The sequence below is a fragment of the Varanus komodoensis genome, unplaced genomic scaffold (genome assembly GCF_004798865.1).
Source record: "Varanus komodoensis strain SLA01 unplaced genomic scaffold, ASM479886v1 scaffold6_2, whole genome shotgun sequence".
Lineage (NCBI taxonomy): Eukaryota > Metazoa > Chordata > Lepidosauria > Squamata > Varanidae > Varanus > Varanus komodoensis.
Window position 1 is genome coordinate 11,709,849 of NW_025336346.1, and position 19,359 is coordinate 11,729,207.

At 39.6% G+C, this 19,359-nt stretch overlaps 1 protein-coding gene and 1 pseudogene across 2 annotated transcripts in view; both read right to left on the reverse strand.

Annotated features, from left to right (window-relative positions):
• LOC123034053 (IQ motif and SEC7 domain-containing protein 3-like) overlaps window positions 1-19,359 on the reverse strand; it is a 159,106-nt gene that overhangs the window by 114,763 nt on the left and 24,984 nt on the right. The window lies entirely within an intron of this gene.
• LOC123034358 lies at window positions 15,409-15,520 on the reverse strand (annotated as a pseudogene).

Below are 19,359 nucleotides of genomic sequence, written 5' to 3' on the forward strand. Positions count from 1 at the left end.
GCCTGGCGCCGTCGTTATTTGTTTTTCGGCGCCAGGCAGACCTCTCTGGGGAGCGCATTCCATAGGTGGGGCGCCACCACAGAGAAGGCCCTCCTCTGGGTACTCACCCTCCTAATATCATTCACAGAGGGTTCCCGGAGAAGGGCATCTGTTGCTGATCTCAAGGGGCGGGAGGGCATATATGGATGCAAGCGTTCCTTTAGATACCCAGGACCCAAGCCATGGAGGGCTTTATAGGTCATAACCAACACTTGAATTGGGCCCGGACTTCAATCGGGAGCCAGTGGAGCTGATGGAGAACTGGGGTTATATGAGAACAATGCCCAGTCCCTGTCAGCAGCCTGGCAGCTCTATTCTGCACCAACTGAAGTATCTGGACCGTCTTCAAGGGTAGCCCCACGTAGAGCACATTGCAGAAATCTAATCCGGAAGTTACCAATGCATGTGTCACTGTCACCAGGCAGTCGTTCTCTAGGAAGGGACGCAGCTGATGGATCAGCCGAAGCTGAAGGAAAGCGCTCCTCACCACCGCCGTCACCTGAGTTTCTAAAGACAGCTCAGGGTCGAGGAGCACTCCTAAGCTGCGAACCCTGTCACTCAGAGGGAGTGCAACCCCATTTAGGACAAGACCCAAGTCCCCCATCCCGAGGCCTGAACCACCCACCAACAGGACCTCCGTCTTGTCTGGATTGAGCTTCAGTTTATTGGCCCTCATCCAGCCCATTACCTCGGCCAGGCACCAGTTCAGTACAGCCACTGCCTCATCTGGATTGATGGAAAACGAGAGGTAGAGCTGGGTATCATCAGCGTACTGATGATTCCACAGCCCACACCTCCTGATGACCTCTCCCAGCGGTTTCATGTAGATGTTGATTAGCAAGGGGGACAAAATGGATCCCTGCGGAACTCCATGGCATAACTGTCATGGCGCAGAGCCATAGTCCCCCAACACCACCTTCTGAAATCGGCCATTGAGATAGGAGCGGAACCACCACCACGCGGTGCCTCCCAATCCCGCTAGCCTGTCCAGAAGGATACCATGGTCGATGGTATCGAAAGCCGCTGAGAGGTCCAGGAGAACCAACAGGGACGCACTCCGCCTGTCCTTCTCCCAGCACAGGTCATCATACAGGGCAACCAAGGCAGATTCAGTGCCGTACCCGGGTCTGAAGTCGGACTGAAATGGGTCCAGATAATCAGTTTCATCCAAGAATGCTTGGAGTTGTCCCGCCACCACCCGCTCTAGCACCTTGCCCAGAAACGGGATGTTGGCCACCGGTCTATAATTGGCGGCCACCTCTGGATCCAGGGATGCCTTCTTTAGGACTGGTCGGACTACCGCCTCTTTTAAAGAGGAAGGTACCCGACCATCTCTTAAAGAGGCATTGACCACCTCCAGGATCCAGGTGCCAATCCCGTCCTTGGCTTTCTTAAGTAGTCAGGATGGGCATGGGTCTAGTAAGCAGGTGGTAGGGCGTACTTGTACAAGCACCTTGTCCACATCATCAGGCCGCAACAACTGAAATTCATTCATTAATTGTGGACTCGACGGCATCGTTGGCATCTCCTCAGTAGAATCTGGTTCAATAGTAGAGTCAAGCTCATGACGAATCTGAGCGATTTTCTCCCTGAAATGCCTGGCAAAGTCATCACAGCGGGCCTTTGAGGTTGGTATGAGATCTTTCTTTGGGCCTGGATGTATCAGCCCTTGCACCACCCAAAAGAGCTCCGCTGGACAGCATTGTGAGGAGGCAATGGAAGCAGAGAAAAATTTCTTCTTCACCGTCCTCACTGCCACAGCATAGGCCCAATAATGGGCTCTTAATTGTGTTTGGTCAGATTCACCCCGTGATCTCCTCCACCTATGCTCTAGACGTCTCCCAACCTGCTTCACTGCCCATAATTCAGGTGTATACCAAGGAGATGAACGGGCTATGCCATGGGGGAGAGGACGCTTGGGAGCGATTGTGTCAATAGCCCTGGTCAGTTATGCACTCTACAATATGCTTGGTCATCTTCACTTCAGGTCTTACACCATTGTGTTCGACCTATTGTCCAGCCTGGTTTCAGTGACCACAGCTCCCCAGTATACCAAGGAAAGAACAGGCTGTACAGTCAATGGCCCTCAACATCTCACCATTCAACAGTAAATGCAGGGCTTCAGCTCTTTCCATTAGAAAAAAACTAACAGCATTCAGAAATCCACTGGACTCTATCAGTGTCCTGGGGATGACCCAACCAAAGAGGTTTCCAGCCCCTGCAGGAGGGAACAAATGTCATATGTTTAGATCTGTTCTGACCCTGACCATGGAGTTCCTGGAAATCCCTTCCAATTTTCAAATAATTCTTCTCACAGCATTGAACAAAATCTAATTTAAAGCTTTGTTCCACTTTATTTGTTGCACCAATGACAAACTAAGAAAACTCCATTAATTTTTTAGAGGCCATGAAATCCCAAGCTAGATTTCCAGGGGAAGCCTCAGCATGAATAGTAAAGTCACCCGAAGCCATCATTACAGGTTCCTCCAGAACTTGACACAATCTGTTACCTTGTTCAGGGAGGTTTCTGGGCAGTGGGAAGACCAGAACACCAGCAGCATCCCCAAATGTGCTGAATGAACTAAAGGAGCTGAATGAATGCCAACCTCTATTAATATAAACTACTCCAAAAGATGGGCTATCAAAGGATTGATATATTAACTGTATACTGTAGATATTTTATAATATGAAGGGAAAACTATGCTTTCAAATAATAACAGTTGAAAACACTTTTGTAAAGCTTTCAGAACAATTGCTTGCCTTTCAAAAGATTTACAAATCTTTTCCATAAATTCAACAGTATCCTAAATTCCTCCAGTACAGCTAAAAGAGAATTCAGAGATGCTTTAGATCCCACTGAAGCAGACGCTCATGTTACCACCCCATGTTAGAAAGACTATGAATCTTAGTAACCTACTCCATGAGATCCGTTACCTGATCTTAGAGACGCTTAGATTACTAATATTCCTCATCTCTGGATCTCCTGTGGTCACTGCAACAAATTGGCAGGCTAGAATGTGAGACATTTGGAACGCTGAGGGGTTAAAAAGAAACTGGCAGCCACTTAGAGCTATTCAAGTTCAACTTGCTAGCAGCAAAGTAACACACACAATTGACTAGCTTGTCTCATCTTCCATCAAAAATACAGAGCTACCTACACTGCAATAATTATGGATTTGGGACTACTACAGCACAATCCTCCAATATAATGCCAAATAGGGGAAGGAACTAGGTCATTTTGGTTTTTAGCAAAAGGTGAGAAAATACAATCACTTGTATCAGTATTCTTATTTCTAAATATTGTTGTGTTACAACTTGGAACTGAAATGGATTTATCTGGCATTGTTACCACTTGATACTCAACACTGTGAAGGTACAAAGTATCTATAATGTATCATAAATGTTAAGTAAACAAAACTAGCATTTGTTAATTGCATAGGTGTTCAGCCCCACTTTAGTCAATACTTGGTAGAAGCACTTTTGCTAGCAATGACAGGTGGGAGTTTGCACATTTGGATCACATGATGTTTGTATATTTTCCCTCAGGATTTTCAGGTTAAATGGGGACCATTGGTGAACATCAACTTTCAAGTATTGCCACAGATTCCCAAGTGGCTTGAGGTCTGAGCTATGACCAGGTCATTTGAACATGTCCAGGTTTTTGTTTTCAAGTCAATTCAGAGTTTCTTTGCTGTGTGTTTAGGGTGAAGGACCAAGATCCCTTTAAAACTGAAACTAGTGTTCTTCTAGTATTGCCCTGTATTTGGCTCCATAAATCTTGCTCCTGACCATTTTCCCAGTGTCTGATGAAGAAAAGCATTCCAACAACGTGATGTTGCCACCATGATGCTTCACTGTGAGGATGAGTCCTTAGAACAGTGAGCATTGTTGGCATAGTTTTGCAGAAAAGTCAAATGTTCACTTCGAGTGTCATCAGACCAGAAAAACCTTTTCCACATGTTTACTGTATCTTCCACATGCCTTCTTGCAAATTCTAATTGGGCTTTCATATGAGTTCATTTCAGTCACTGTTCCATAAAGTCCAGCTTTTTTGGGTGTCCAGGTGATAGCTATCCTTGACCAGTTTCCATCATCTCAGACGCAGATCTCTCCAGCTCTTTCAAACCTACCACCCTGCTCCTGGTTGCCTGTCTGACTCAAGTCATCCATACCTAAACACTGGATTTTAGTGGGCAGCCTTCTTTAGGCATAGTTATGGTTGAGCCATATTCTTTCCATTTTGTAATAATGATTTTAATGTTGATCCAGGGCATGTTTATAGTTTGCTGTGTGCCTGTGCATGTGTGTATAATGTAGCTTTACTTTGATTGGTGCTTCTGCACAATTTGTTTGCCTGGATTTGTTTTGATAGCTTCATTATGCCAAATATTTAGATATACTTTCCAACAAGCTCTAAGAACTTCTAGAAAGAGGCAACATAGGAATCTTCTCCTGACAAGGTCACTGTGTAACAGTTTCTTGGCTGCAAATGACACCACTTAAAGCCAAGACCTCATGAAACCATAAACACTGCAAGATATTTTTACTGAAATGCTTAACAAGCCAAATTTATTTTCAGAGTATGCAGATTGGAGTAAACACATACCTATTTCCAGCTGCTTCAACCAGTAGTTGATAAAATAAGCCAGAGCTTCAACCCTGGGGGACTCAGTGTGCCACTGTAAGCAAAAGGGTTTCTGTCTGATCACATTTCTAAGGCTGCTTTTCTTTCATTTGTATCTTCACTGCATAGGGGCAACTGTTTCTCATTGGACCCCCATGCTAATCCAACATTATTCCATCATATGTACTTCCATGTTCCCATAAAAAGGCATGACTACTGATGGTGGTGACACCAGTGATAACACATCCAATCCAACATCCCTGAGCAATTAAACAAACAAGCAAACACATGTGCACAAGCACAAGCATTAGTTTTTAAGCTCCACAAAACTTGACTAAGTACTTAGAATCCTGAGAAGATGGAGGGTGAAGACAGATGTTGTGAAGCAATATGAAAATTGTTTTTCTGCCTTTGTAACGAAGTCCTGAGAATGGAACAAACGGGTCTTCCAATCTCTTCTCCCACATTTCATACCATTTCTCTTCAGTCATACTTTTCTCCTTTTACTGCTTGAATTGCCCGATGAAGAAGAAAGAAGGCCATTTTCTTTTAAAGCTAGCTGATAGGGCATTTTCCCCACCAAAATTAATTATTATATTAATTATTTGGTAATGTGGATTCTTCTTTATATATTAGCCTTTTCCTCCATTCAAAAGCGGGGGCATCTTCCAAGACACTGGATGGAACAGCTTTTCTACTCTACATCCTGCTATGAATCAATTACAGTGCTGCATCCCAAGAAACATCTCTTCACACTGGCTTTTCCTGAAGTGTGACCCTGCCAGCTATGGTGTGCATCAAACAGTCAAGTGTGCAGCTTTACTGCTGATTAACTGGCATGAAATCAGTTTATAACCATTGCAATCCTAAATGTATTTGTGGGACTCAGATGCAAGCACTTTAAACTTGTTTCTTCCTTGCCTGTGTTCAGGTAAATAGTTTAACTAATAGTTTCTGGAAAAATATGACTGGGCATTCTTTAAGTATAAAGTTACCATAGGTTTTCCACTATTACCACCTTACCTCCCATACTCTGTGGAAGATTACATTATGAAGTCTCAAAAAAATTCAGATTGTATATAAAACACTGCAAACCAATCTAGCAAAATCAATGGCAAATTTTATAGGGTATGTTGCATAAAATTAAGCAGAACACTTCATTCTGCTGCCAACATCCTATTCCTAACAGCTGGTTCTGCCTTCCCTCTGGACATATCCTGGTTTCTGTTCACAACAGGGTTTCAGCAGAAACTGCAGTACAATGTACTTAGAAACACAACAGTTATAGGTGTTGGCATTTTCAAATCTTAGCTTATACCAAGCTTTTTGATTGACAAGTTCATCATCCATTGTAAATTTAGAAGATGCTACTAACATGTAAAATACCAGTAAACCATCACTACTGATATGATAAATCTACTGGAGCTAATCCAGTGGGGGAAATTTTTTTTCCTATGTTTTTTTCCTATGTTTTCCACTTTAAACTTTATTTCCCCTGTACATTTTAACCACACAAAAGCACATAAAGGATGTGGCTACTAATATTACTTTCACTATGAGGCTGCTATTGCACTAATATCCACTCAGTGTGGGCTTTCCATGGGCCTCTGGCTGACCAGTGTGAGAAAAAAAGAGGTCTCTCTACTCATCCAACTTGTCTTATGTTCACTTGGTACATGATCAAGTAAATTAAGTTCCTTAAAAGTAGTGTTTGCTTACAAATTTTATTTTACAAAAATAAAAAATGTTATAGATACCTTATGATGCAATTTATGCATTTTTGGAGCTTACTCCTGACTGTTTTGAATTTGTCTTAATACTTGAAAATGTGTTATATATTCTGATAGTTTATAAATACACTAGAAAATTGAACTTGGACATCGCTCTCCATTCTGAAGCAAACTGTAGAAACAACTGCATCTTCCTAGGGTAGCTAAAATCATTTTTAAAAAATAAAAGAGAGGATTTTTAAAAATTAAATTTTATTTTTTATTTAAATTGGATTTTTTAAATAAAATGCTTTTTGAGGAAAAATTTATCTAAAGATAGTTGTTCATTTAAGATACATTATGGTTCAAAGGTTATTTATCATGAAATAAGGAGTAGTTTTTAATTATGTAGCATTAGGGTTGTATATTCATGCAATGATTACATTTGTTGGGAAATGAATTCCATTAATTCATTCACAATGTCATGCTCTGTAAGATTTCTGTAAGATTGTTGGACAATTTTTCTGTCTTGAAGGTATTATCACAGATGTTTGGTTTTACAGTTCAGAACTCTGAATTTGTGTCTGCAGAGATCACATGCCTCTTCTTCACAACAAAATTGTTATAAAATAAACATACAGAGCTGAGAAAAAGACCTTAATCCCATTGTTCCTTTGCTAATCTATGTACATATAATCAACCCTTCACCTCTTAAGAGCTAAGTTTCAAAAAAATTAATGAGTAGAAGACTGTCAGAAGTGGAATGCATCCACACAAGAAACTAAGTGTGAAGAGGGAGAGGGAAGGAGGAAAAATGAAAGTGGACCTTCTGAGCAGAATATTCCGCAAGTCTTTGGATCTTTTTGTGTATAGCCTGATGTTGATTGTATTATTCTTTCCCTGGAGGAGAAAACCTATAATGGCATCAGGTTGTAAAAGAGACCCAGTTTGGGAATAGTTTAATGAAGTTCCTTTACGTATGAGTAAGGCAGGTAGGCATGCAAATTATTAGAAAAAACATGATTTAAACCTAGGCTTATTGATTAGTGATTTAAATCCCACTGGAACCTAATTAAAAATCACACAGAAAATAAATGCAAAACTTTCAAAGTGCAAACACAGAAGGCTTTTGTTGCATAATAAATAATGGCATGTATAAAGTGTATGGTAGGTATAAAATTCTTCAGTTATGCAAATGAGCCTGTTATTCTACAGATACATTGTTTAAATAAATGAAGTGTTAGACAGCTACCTTGTAAAACAATATGTTTTTACAGATTAGCTTTACACTTACTGGTGTAAGCTGGTATGGGACATTATGCATTGCTATCAAACATTCCTAAAAGCAAGTAGGATCTAAATATGACACTGCTGGCACCCTTCTAGGCAGTGTGAAAAGTCTACATACTCTACAGATATTTACACAAAAAAAGTACCTGTTGAGTTTGGGTTCGGAAATGCAGCACTAATGTAGCAGCCCAAACCTATTAGGCTATAGTCCATTAACAGAAATTAAAATCAATCACTTTCTAAAATGCTTGCCTTTTCTCTCTGCATTTTAGAAAGAAATTTAGGTTTACAAAGTGTTATTTCTAACAATCTGGCATGATTCTAGGTAGAATCTGTATTTATTTTCAAGTGAACAATTCATACATTCCCTGCTTGCAGTCTTGCCAGAAGTAGTAGGAATTTTATTGTTTAGTTAATCAGGCATCACACATGAGATCCCCCCCCCCCACTAGCAAATGATTTATTGTGCTCATAGCATTTAACTTGCTGCTTTTTAATGTCCTTTCATCTACATGGGATTCCAAATTACATTACATCCCAAGATATACATCACACATCTAAAATGTCTGTCATAAAGAGAATTATAAGCTGTTTGCAACCTCTAAGGCTGGAAGCCTTGCCAATTTGCTCCTGTCATTCACCATTATTAGTTTGAAATCAGCACACATTACTGCCAAACCCTTGGCGGAAGCTAGCCTGTCATTATAGTGAAACAACTGCAGTGGGTTAGACTAAACATCATTAAAATTCTTGGTATATATTTTAAAAATGCATCTGTATTTTAAACTCACCTTCAAGGGTCTGGGAAAGTAGCAATTTTTAATGAAAAGTATAGCCTCACCAAAATATATTAAAATATATATAACATACTGAATAAATGACAGCATCAATATTTCAGGCAAGATTTTACTTCCTGGTGTTGCTTAGACTTCATTATAAAAGGCTCATAATTGCAAAACAACCACCTACTACTCTGGATTTCTTCATTATATGACTGGGTGACAGATGACAGTCACGAGCATCTCTTGGACAGTTTCTGAGAGCGTGAGGGGATAGTCTAGGTCAGGGGTTGGCAACCCACAGTTCTGGAGCCGCATGTGGCTCTTGAATCCCTCTGCTACGGCTCCGTCGCTCAAAACATGCGCCAGCTCAGTCGCCGATCTGCAACTGAGGCTTCGAGTTACAAAATACCAATAGGTGATGATGAGGCATCCACTCAGGAATACCCCACTAGCAGGTTAAGTAAATTGCGACATTGCAGGGAAAGAGTGGAACAAGCTTCCTGCGGGCTCTCATGTTACAGGAAACGAACTCTGCTGCTGAAAAGATTCTCTTTGTCCAAATGTATTCTCCTTCCTCTGAATGATAAAAGCTGCACTTGGGGCCTGTCACAATTCACATCACTTAACTGTTTATCTGCTAATCAGTCACTAAACACATCTATATCTGCGACTTCCCCTGGTAGGCCAACCATGGATAAATCGAAGAAAAGTTTCTGAAGAAAACCAAACGTTTAATGATACGTGGGTAGATTAATTTGCTTTTACTGCTGACGAACTTATGGGGTTTGCTGTTTAATGCATGTAGCCCTTTAGCACTGACTTTGACTCTTCAGGAAGCTGTTCTCCTATTCTAAACGTATGAAAGGAGTCCTACTAGTTTATAAGATTAAAATAACAGTTTTCAGTGACTGAACAAGAGCTGCAGCTAAATCATAAAGAAGCATAGCATTAAGGTAAAAAACGATATATGCAGTGTTATCTTCATTTTAGATGTCAAAAGGGTTTTGCGGCTCCCGGTATTTTCTTTTGTGTGGGAAACGGGTCCAAATGGCTCTTTGAGTGTTAAAGGTTGCTGACCCCTGATCTAGGTCAGCGATGGAGAACCTTTTAGACACTGAGTGCCCAAACTGTGCAACCCAAAACCCAACTTATTTATCACAAAGTGCCAACACTGCAATAAAACCTGAACACTGAGGTTTTAGTTTAGAAAAAACAACTCACAGCCAGTCCAAGCAAGGATATATATATATATCCTTGGCAGCGCACTGACCAGCCATGCGAAAGCTCGGACAAATCATAGCTAGTGACATCATCGCCTGGAGCTACTACTCCTTTTCAAGCATGCGCATGGCCCTTATGTGCGCCGTTATCCGATGCTCAGCTGCTGGGGCGATGCTGGAGCGACTAGGCCCACATGCTGACAGAGAGGGCTCTCTGTCGGCATGCCATAGGTTTGCTACCACTGGTCTAGGTGCACCTGGCTTAACTATTGACCTACTTGAACAGCTGGTATAGTGAGGAAGTTGATATATATAAAAAATGAAAAGTTAATTCAAACTATAACTTGTATTGTGTTATACTGTTGTTAAGTAATAAATACAACTATCAACACAGAATCCGCCGGCTTAACAAGCTCAGTTTAAAAAAATTAGACATACAACTGGCACATAGCTGTAATAGTTCTGTCACCCAATCTATAAACTAGGATGTTGGCTATACTGCAGTTCTTGGCAGAAATAACTGTGTGTTGAAGACGCGATAGTAGTTGCCAAGAGGGCAGGAAAAATCTGCTTAGCTGAGCCTGTATTTTAAAGAATAATTTGTATCATGAATGAAATAAAAAGGGAAAGAAAAGATTATTTTAGCTATGTAGATGTACATCGATCAAGTTAAATCGATGCATATGAAATGTGTGCACACACACAAAGCATCAAGTATCAAACAAGATATGCATATACTTCAACAAAGGCAGATCACCCATTCAAATGTCTTAAACTTTAAAACATCATTAGGACCGCAGTCTAGTACATTACAGAAAGTAGGCGCTCTCATTCTGATGTTTAATATAAGTTTTTATATCAAAAGACACAGAGATTCAATTTACACTAACCTTGCATTAACTGATGAAGCAGGTAAAGAGGACCTTGTCAGTAAATATCAAAAAGTGCTCCAATATGAGCTATTTGCCACCTTAGTGCTAATTAATTAGCTAATTGTGGCAAGTTCTTAAAGAGATGGGAGTATCAGACCATCTTATTTGTCTCTTGAGACAACTGTCACCTTAGATGAACACTTTTTAAAGAGGTGTTGTGGCACCCAATAGACATGGGACTTTTGCAGAATGGGATGTAACCTGAGATTCGCTGATGGGACAGATAGTTATCAATTGATTAGACAAAATAGGACAGTCTAATCCCCTATTCTCTTCTCTTTAAGACCTTATGTATCTATTATTCACTGATAGTAAGGATTTATAAACACAGATAACAGATTTATATATCAGATCAACCTTAATAAGTAGTTCCAGTAGCAAAGGAAACTCTGAAGCTGTAAAAGTTGCTGCATTTGCAGGTATTGACCTCCAGTCATTGCAGGCAAATTGTACTTAGCATGCAAAGTCAAAAATGAGGATTAAAAAACACCCTCATCATCAGCATTCATTAGTTGATTCAAGGTAAAAATCTACATATTGGGCCAAGTCCTTCAGAGGAACATTTTCTTATGAATTTTTTAACTTTCAGCTTCTACATAGAATCATATTAGCAAGAGACAATGAATCGAACTGTAATCAACATATTCTATGCCATACATCTCTAACTCCAATAACAGAAGGTGGAACTTTCTCAATTAATCAGTATAATAAATACTGATTTTTATTTAAATGTATTTATTTAATAAATTTATTATTTACTAGAATTTATTAAATACTAGTAAATAATAAATTCCGACAGCACAGAATACTAAAAGAAATATAGCCAAGAACTTACCAAGATAAACACAACCTAACTGAAATGAAGTGGGTCTTCAGAGTTTTCTTAAATGCTTGCCAAGATGGACCCCGAATGAACTTTCCAAAGATTTGCATCCACTATAAATAAAAGCCCCTTGAGCCCATTCTCACCAGTCATACTACTGTCCACAGAGTCACTGTTGCTAACCATACAGTTCAGGCAGTGAGCTCCATGGATCAAGGCAGTCCTTCAGGCAGCCCAGGTTCAAAGCATGTATGGTTTTAAAGGCCAAAGCCAGCATCCTTTAATTAAATCCCACCTTTAATGGGCTTTGGAAAAGCATTGGCAATGCATGTAGCTAGTGGAGGATACTAACAGAAACACCGAGTTGAAGGGTATCTTTAAGATCAACTAGTTAAATCTCTTTCTCAATTCAGGCTCTGCTCTGCTGTATGCAACCATGGTATGCCTGACAGATGGCCACCTAGGTTTTCTTTAAGTACAGAACTATGTGGTTGGAAGGGACCTCTAAGAAGACGTCATGAGATCTAGCTGCTAGACCTCCACTATTACCTAGGCTGCCATTTTCAGCACCAGCTGCAATTTCTAAACTGTCTTCAAATGCAACCCAACATGTCATTTGTTATTTGTTTTTCGGCGCCAGGCGAAGACCTTTTTATTTAAGCGTCATTTTAATTGTTAATATTATTGGATTTTATCTGGCCAGGGAGACTTATTTTATATTGTTATTTTTGTGTTTTAACTTTATGTTTACACCTTACAAACATTTTAATTTAAGGTTATAATTTAATGTTTGTATTTTAATTTAATATATTTGTATTTTAACTTAATGTTGTAAGCCACCCCGAGGCTTCGGCAAATGGGGCGGCATAAAAATGTCTTAATAAATAAATAAATAAAAACACAGAACATTACAGTAATCCAATCCTTTCTCCATGATTCCATGTTTGACCACGTCCAGCTTACCTTGATTCATAGATCTTACATTCCAGATTCCTATGGAGTATAGATCTTTGCAGCATCAGACATTCTTTTCACCACCAGATACATCCACAACTGAATGTCCTTTTGGCTGTGACCCAGTTGCTTCATTCTTTCTGGTGCTACTAGTACTAGCCCTCCGCTCTTCCCCAGTAGCACACTGGACACCTTCCAACCTGGGGGGCTCATCTTCTGATGTCATATCTTTTTGCCTTTTTGTACTGTCCATTGGGTTTTCATGGCAAAGAGACTGGAGTGGGCTCCCACTTCCTTCTCCAGTAATTTAGAAAAAAAATGGAATATGTGGAAAGCATTGTTTTCTGAAATAAGGAAGAAGAGGAAAAGGGGAAATAGGATGGGAGAGGAGGAAACACTTTTAATTCTAACTTGGTTTCTGGATATGCTCTGGGGCAAATCATAGCTTACTCGTTGTCTATGTTAAATTATTTTTTATGTGAAAAAGTACAAGGTCAGAAGCAAACCTTCAAGTATTATTCTTGGCAGAAACCACTATTCAGACTTCACACTAATCTATATAAATGTTATTTAGCAGTGACATTATAAACACTGAGATTATAGGAAGACAATGAATCTTCAAAAGATGCAGGATATTTAAACATGTATTAATTATTAATTTCAGAAAAAATAAAATTCTAAACCAACCGAGGACATAGGATCATCATAGGATCATTTTATATTGTTATTTTTATATTGTTGCTATTACTGTTACCATTGTTATTATTGTATTTTTCTTCATGTTGTGAGCCGCCCCGAGGCTTCGGCGAATGGAGCGGCATATAAATGTTTTAATAAATAAAATAAATAAATAAATAATCACAAATATCCTCCATAAATCAGAAGCTGTTCTAATAAATCAGTTTTCACCAAATGATGAAAAACAGTGAAACAACACTATATGAAAAACATTCAATAATCTGGTTACAGTCACTAAGAAGGCCATTTCCTTGATACCATTCAAATCTGCATCAACTCTTGATGAGACACAAAAGGGCCTTTTCTTTTATCTTAGCAGATGGGCACAATTAATACAGGTGTTTTCTAAAATATGCTGGCCCTTAGCCATCAAGAGCATTAAAAGGTTACTCCACACTGGGCCTTAAAGGTTATCTCACATGCTCAAGTATGCCTAGATGCAGGTTGGTAATTAGTGCCAATTAAGATTTGAGCCCTAATATACCTAAGCCTGAGGGTGTTTTGATGCGTAACTTTGTAAGTGCAACTAGACCATGAACATGTGCTTTCTCAAATATCTTTCTGAAAGCAACTTTTACCAGATACATTCTCTTAACTTGATAGCATCTGAGGCAGGGGTCAACAACACGGTACCCATGGATGCACAGTATCCCTGCTTACCTTTCTTGGTGCCCACTCAGTTGCCCTATCATGGGCATTTAAACAACAATGACACTAGATTTGTATAGAGTGGCAGCAATACCTCTCTCGATCTAGATGCCACGCTTCTGGCTATTCATCCAAGGGTGATGTTCGCCCTCTTAACTACCGCATCACACTGCTGACATGTTTAGCCTGCAGTCCACCAGCACCTCGAGGTCCCTTTCACAAGTGTGCTCTTCAGACACTAGTCCCCTAACCTGTACTCATGACACCCATCCCTGTGCCCCAAGTGAAAGACCTTGCACTTATCCTCATTAAACACTATCCTGTTGTCCCCCACCCACTTCCATAGTCTGTACAGATCCTTCTGGATCTGGAGTACCAGCTCCTCAGTTGTGGCTACTGCCCTATTTTAGAGAGAGATCTAGTGATGCAGACTGGTTGCATCATGTGGCACTTTGTCAAAGGGCTTGCTGAAATCCAGGTAATCCACATCCACTCCTCCATCTAGCCACCTCGAAACCTTGTCATAGAATTCCACAAGGTTTGTCTGGCAGGACCTGTTTTTGCGGAAGCTGTCTTGTATGGCTGCCAACCTCCCTTCCCTATCTAGCATCACTAGATCTCTCGCTATTATGAGCCCTTCCATTGTCCTTCCTAGAATGGATGAAGACTAATCAGCCTGTAATTCTCCATGTCCCCTCTACTACCCTTTTTGAAAATTGGGACCACTGACGCCACCCTCCAGTCCTCTGGAACCTCATCTGTTTCTCCATGAGGCCTCAAAAATGGAGGCCAGAGGGCATGAGAGAACCCCTGCAAACTCCCAAAGTAGTCTTGGGTGTAACCTGTCAGGGACCGGTGCTTTTGTAACATCCAGTGCTCTGAGGAGCGCCTCAACTTCTGGGGGGGGGAGGGGTTGACTCTAATCTGTGCTCCATTCCCCATGTAGATATCGCTCGTCTTGTACACAAAATCCCCTTCTTCCATATTAAGTGGTCCCACCACCTGTCTCCCCCTCCTCTTGCTGTTTACATGTTGATAGAAGCCCTTTTTGCTGCTGCTATTTTTTGCAAATCTTGGCCCATAATCAGCCTTAGTCATGAGAAGAATCCTTCTTCAATGGGCCTCCTCCTCCCAGTATGCCCTTTTGTCTACTTGCCCCAGTGCCCATTTCCTATTTAGGTTTCTCTTATGCCTAATCCCTCTTACCACCTCTTTTCACATCCACGGTGGCACTGTCCTTCGTCTCCCCACCTTGTTTACTAGCAGTATCATCAAGGCTTGTACCTCCAAGACCTCCCTTTTGAGTGCCATCCACCTGTCCTGAACTCCCTTGCCTTCCAGTACTCTCTCCCAGGAGACTTTCTCCAGTCTGGCCTTCTATTGACCAAAGTTGGCCCTTGCAAAGTCCCAGCTTCTAGTACTCAACTGCTGTTCAGCCCCATTCCCCTGATCTCAAAGCAAGGGATGGAGTGATCAATCATATCCAGAGCTCCCCTAATCTGCACCTCATCTACCAGGTCTTCTCAGTTTGGTTTTCGTCTTTTCCGTTGGTCAAAACCAAGTCAAGGATATTTCCCCCCTCGCTGTCTCCCAAGTCCTCTGCATGAAAAACCCTCTGTCTGTACCATTAAGAAAGCAACGTGACCCAGAGAAAGCAACATGACCTGGAAATTTATAATCCTCAAATAGAGGACATATCAGATATTAAACTGATCAGAGCAGATACTACATTTGATATTAGCCAAAAGGCCGAGAAGCGATGTGAACCAGGGTTGATTTACCAATCTGTAACAAGGTGTATATTGCTCAGTATGTTTTATTTAATATATATTTTAACAAAAATACAATCTTTTAATATTTTAGTGACAATAAACTTGCAATAAAGTTAGAAAAGTAAGAAGTCATATAAAATGTTGATTGAGAATACTAAAATATTAGCCAACTAAATAAAAGTATTGCACACCCAAACAGTTCTGAAAAGATGAAGAACTGTCAGTTGTAAGCTAATCAAAACATTCAAAGGAATACTGCAGGCATGGTATAAAAGCAGAGGAATAATTCAACTTTGAAATATGTAGTGAGAAGAACCTGACAAATCAGATGAATAAACTTTATATAGGATTATTTTGCACACACATTCATAAGCCATGGTCTACTAGGCAAATAAATGTTATTATTCAGGCTCATGTAAAAACACTGCAGATGTTTCAAGAAATATTGCTATCAGATGCAGTTGGGAAAAGGATGATTACCAGCACAAAAACAGCATTTTGAAAATATATCTGAATGGCAGGGAGTAAGTTTATTCATTTATTCATAATTTGTGTATCAAATTTATGTATTGCTTCCCCGGAATAAAAGCAGTCTAAACCAACTTTTATAAGAAAGAATACAAAAGCACCCTAATCACCATAAGGATTACTGATTACTATAAACCATGATCAATATACATACAATATAAAAATGAATAGATACAATGAAATATAATCTAAAACCGCTACTGTACTAAAAATGTTTATCATAATATGCAAAAAATTCTATTTTGCACTATGTATGGCAGATCACTGGGAAATGTCTACATCAAGAATTTATATGGGGAAAAAGTTAACCCTCTTCCTTTCTTCATGTCTGGGTGCCAATCCAGATGATGAAAGATGTATCTGCTTGCTACATTGTTCATATAGTAAAAAGTGGATGGTGGATTTCAAGGAGGCAGTTTTATAACTCATGATTTGAAGTTGACTTGTCTGAAGTTAGCCATAGTTAATATTAACCACAGTTTGTTATACCAGATGAGTTATCTGGAATTAATCAAATATGAAAGCAAAAGTTTCCAATACCTTTTCCAGATTGAGTGGGAGAATGAGAAGAACTGGGAAAGGGATGTTCACATTACTTGTTTTGGTTTATTCCTATTCATACATATCATGCCTCTGGCCCTTAAGTAATTAACTTAAAATAAAAGCATACGGTAAAATAATATATTGATTCAGTAGGAAAAAAGACTAAATGCCATAAGACAACTTATCTCTATACTGACCGCTATGACAAAAATAAAGGCCCAGATGATAAGCACAGTATTTTGATAAAGTCACAGAAGCATTTAATGTTCGCCAACTGGAAGCAAAATATTAATTTACCTGTACAATTTAAGATGATCTTTAAAAATATGAAATTATGTTTAGAAAGCAAAATTTCTTAATTGATATTCTATCATGTATTTCACTATATACCATCATGCCCCTTAAGATCGGCAGGGGAGGCCTTGCTCCGGGAACTCTCCTTGAAGGAAGTATGAAGGGGGTCTACCTGGAGGAGAGCCTTCTCAGCAGTGGCACCCAGACTATGGAATGCGCTCCCCAGAGAGGTCCACCTGGCACCAACGTTATACTCTTTCCGTTACCAGGTAGACCTTTTTATTTAACCATCATTTTAACAATTAATGGGTTTTAGACATTTTAAGGTTTTTTTTGTTTCTTTTTGTTTTCAGTTACACTGTATTTTTTCTATTTTTTTAGTTTAGTTTATATCGTTCAATCTTGTATTTCATAATTTTATATTATGTAAGCTGTCCTGAGTGCTTCCGCAAAAGGATGATATACAAATGCTGTAATAAATAAATATTTATTTACAGGAATAATATACAGCTCCACGCCCAAGCAGATTCTGGTGGTTCCAATTGTCTTCTGCATACCTAAACATTTTCCCTCCTTGAGTTTTGTTATTTTCAACAAAGGTAGTGCAAATAAACAGTATATAAAGCATTTTAAAATCATTTTAAATCTGTAAAATGCCCCAGTCCAACATGTGAACCTCATTACTAATAGTGCTATCAGTTTATTTCATTTGCTGAATAGATCACACCAAAGCCCAAGAATGAACACAAGAACGGCTTCAAGGAATCAGCTAGAAACTATTTCAGGAGCTTAGGATACGAGGTATTCTCCCCTCTTAGAAAAGCACTAGAAGTGAAGATGAAAGGAAATAGAAGGGGAAAAACCCTGGTCTTTGCCTTGTTCTTCTCTCTTTTAATTAAACATTTTAATGTCTATTGTTTTATCATTTAATTTCACTTTGATTTATGGGATATACAGGCACTTCATAGTTCTCCTCTGGCAGTGATTGTCCTGATAGTATGATACTACATCACAACAGACTATTAAATTTTCATCATTCTCTTCATCAATGTTAGAACTACAGCAATTGCCATGGATGGGTAGCAAAAATGCAGGGTGGGAGATACTGCAGGTTCTTCAGAAAGAACCATTATGAACAGTCCTGGAGCTGCACTTATCATTAGTGGGCAGACAGTTCTTACTTTCACCTCTAAGCACTAGGTGGTTACCTCTGTTCCTCCGTAGGACAACCTGAGTGATTTCAGGGGGAAAGTATTGGTTTCTGGGCTCCCACTGCCAGAGAATGCAACAAAATTAGAAAATGCTATCCAGCCACCCACAGAGAGCAAGCATAACACTTGACTATTGATAAAGGTTTACCTTTAAATCTTCCTTATGCTGTTTTAGACACCCACATTCCCCACCATAAAATGAACACTACAACTAAATCACATGATGAGTGATTAGGTGAACAAATGTTCTACATGAAAGGAGGACTGAGAAAAAGACAGTCCTGTCCAAACCACTTACATGATCTGGCAGGGAGGTATTGGAAAACACCCATCTTTACAGTGGTCCATGCCATTTCTGACCAGAAGGCCTTTCCTCAGGGAAGGAAAGAAAACAGATTTGTCCACTATTAATTGGCAGGGAAAGCAGAGCAAAATGTGACTACTGTTGGCTTCTGTTGCAGTTTTGTGTTGCTACAGAAGCCTAAAATGCCCAAATCCAAAAAACAAGCAAAGGTTGGTAATGCTTTTCATGCCACACTGTGAACAGAGCAGGGGAAAAGGAGTGACTTCATTCAAGGGTGTTGACAGCCACCCACAAGTTAAACACATGCCATCTGCTTTTCATTTTCCTACAGGCTACTGGACCTTCTTTTTCAGAATAAGGGAGTTGTTAAACTTGGGCAGCTGTAGGTCTTGCACTCATCGTGCTTGAGGGATCCTGTGAGCAGCTGGTCTGCCAATGTATGTACAGACTAGAGGGACCTTGGGTCTGATTCAGCAGGGCTTTTCTTGCATTCCTATAAAATGGTATGCCTTTTAATATCTTTAGATTTTGGGGGTGTGGGGTGTATATTTTTTATTTTTATAACGCATTTAGCAATGTTATATGCTTTATAATTAAGTGAAAGACACTCTGCACTCACCTTTTCTCCATGTGATCTCAAAGTGATCTCAAAAAGCAAAGCAAAAGCTGAAATTAATTTAACGCAAATCTGATATTCTAATTAATTAATAGGGAGGATGAACTTTCAGACAAATATGAGTCCAATATGGACCCCAAGAAGACACTTTATCAACACTTTATCAAATGGATTGTCTTCTTTCCAGATTCCTTTAATCTTTATTAACAAATCAAACAAAATAATCAAGCAAATGAAACAAAACCTGGGCTATACTGATTGGCTCAGCTGTAATCACTGTTCTTTCCACCAAAATCTACATATTTATCCAGAAATATTAGTTTCATCTCAAA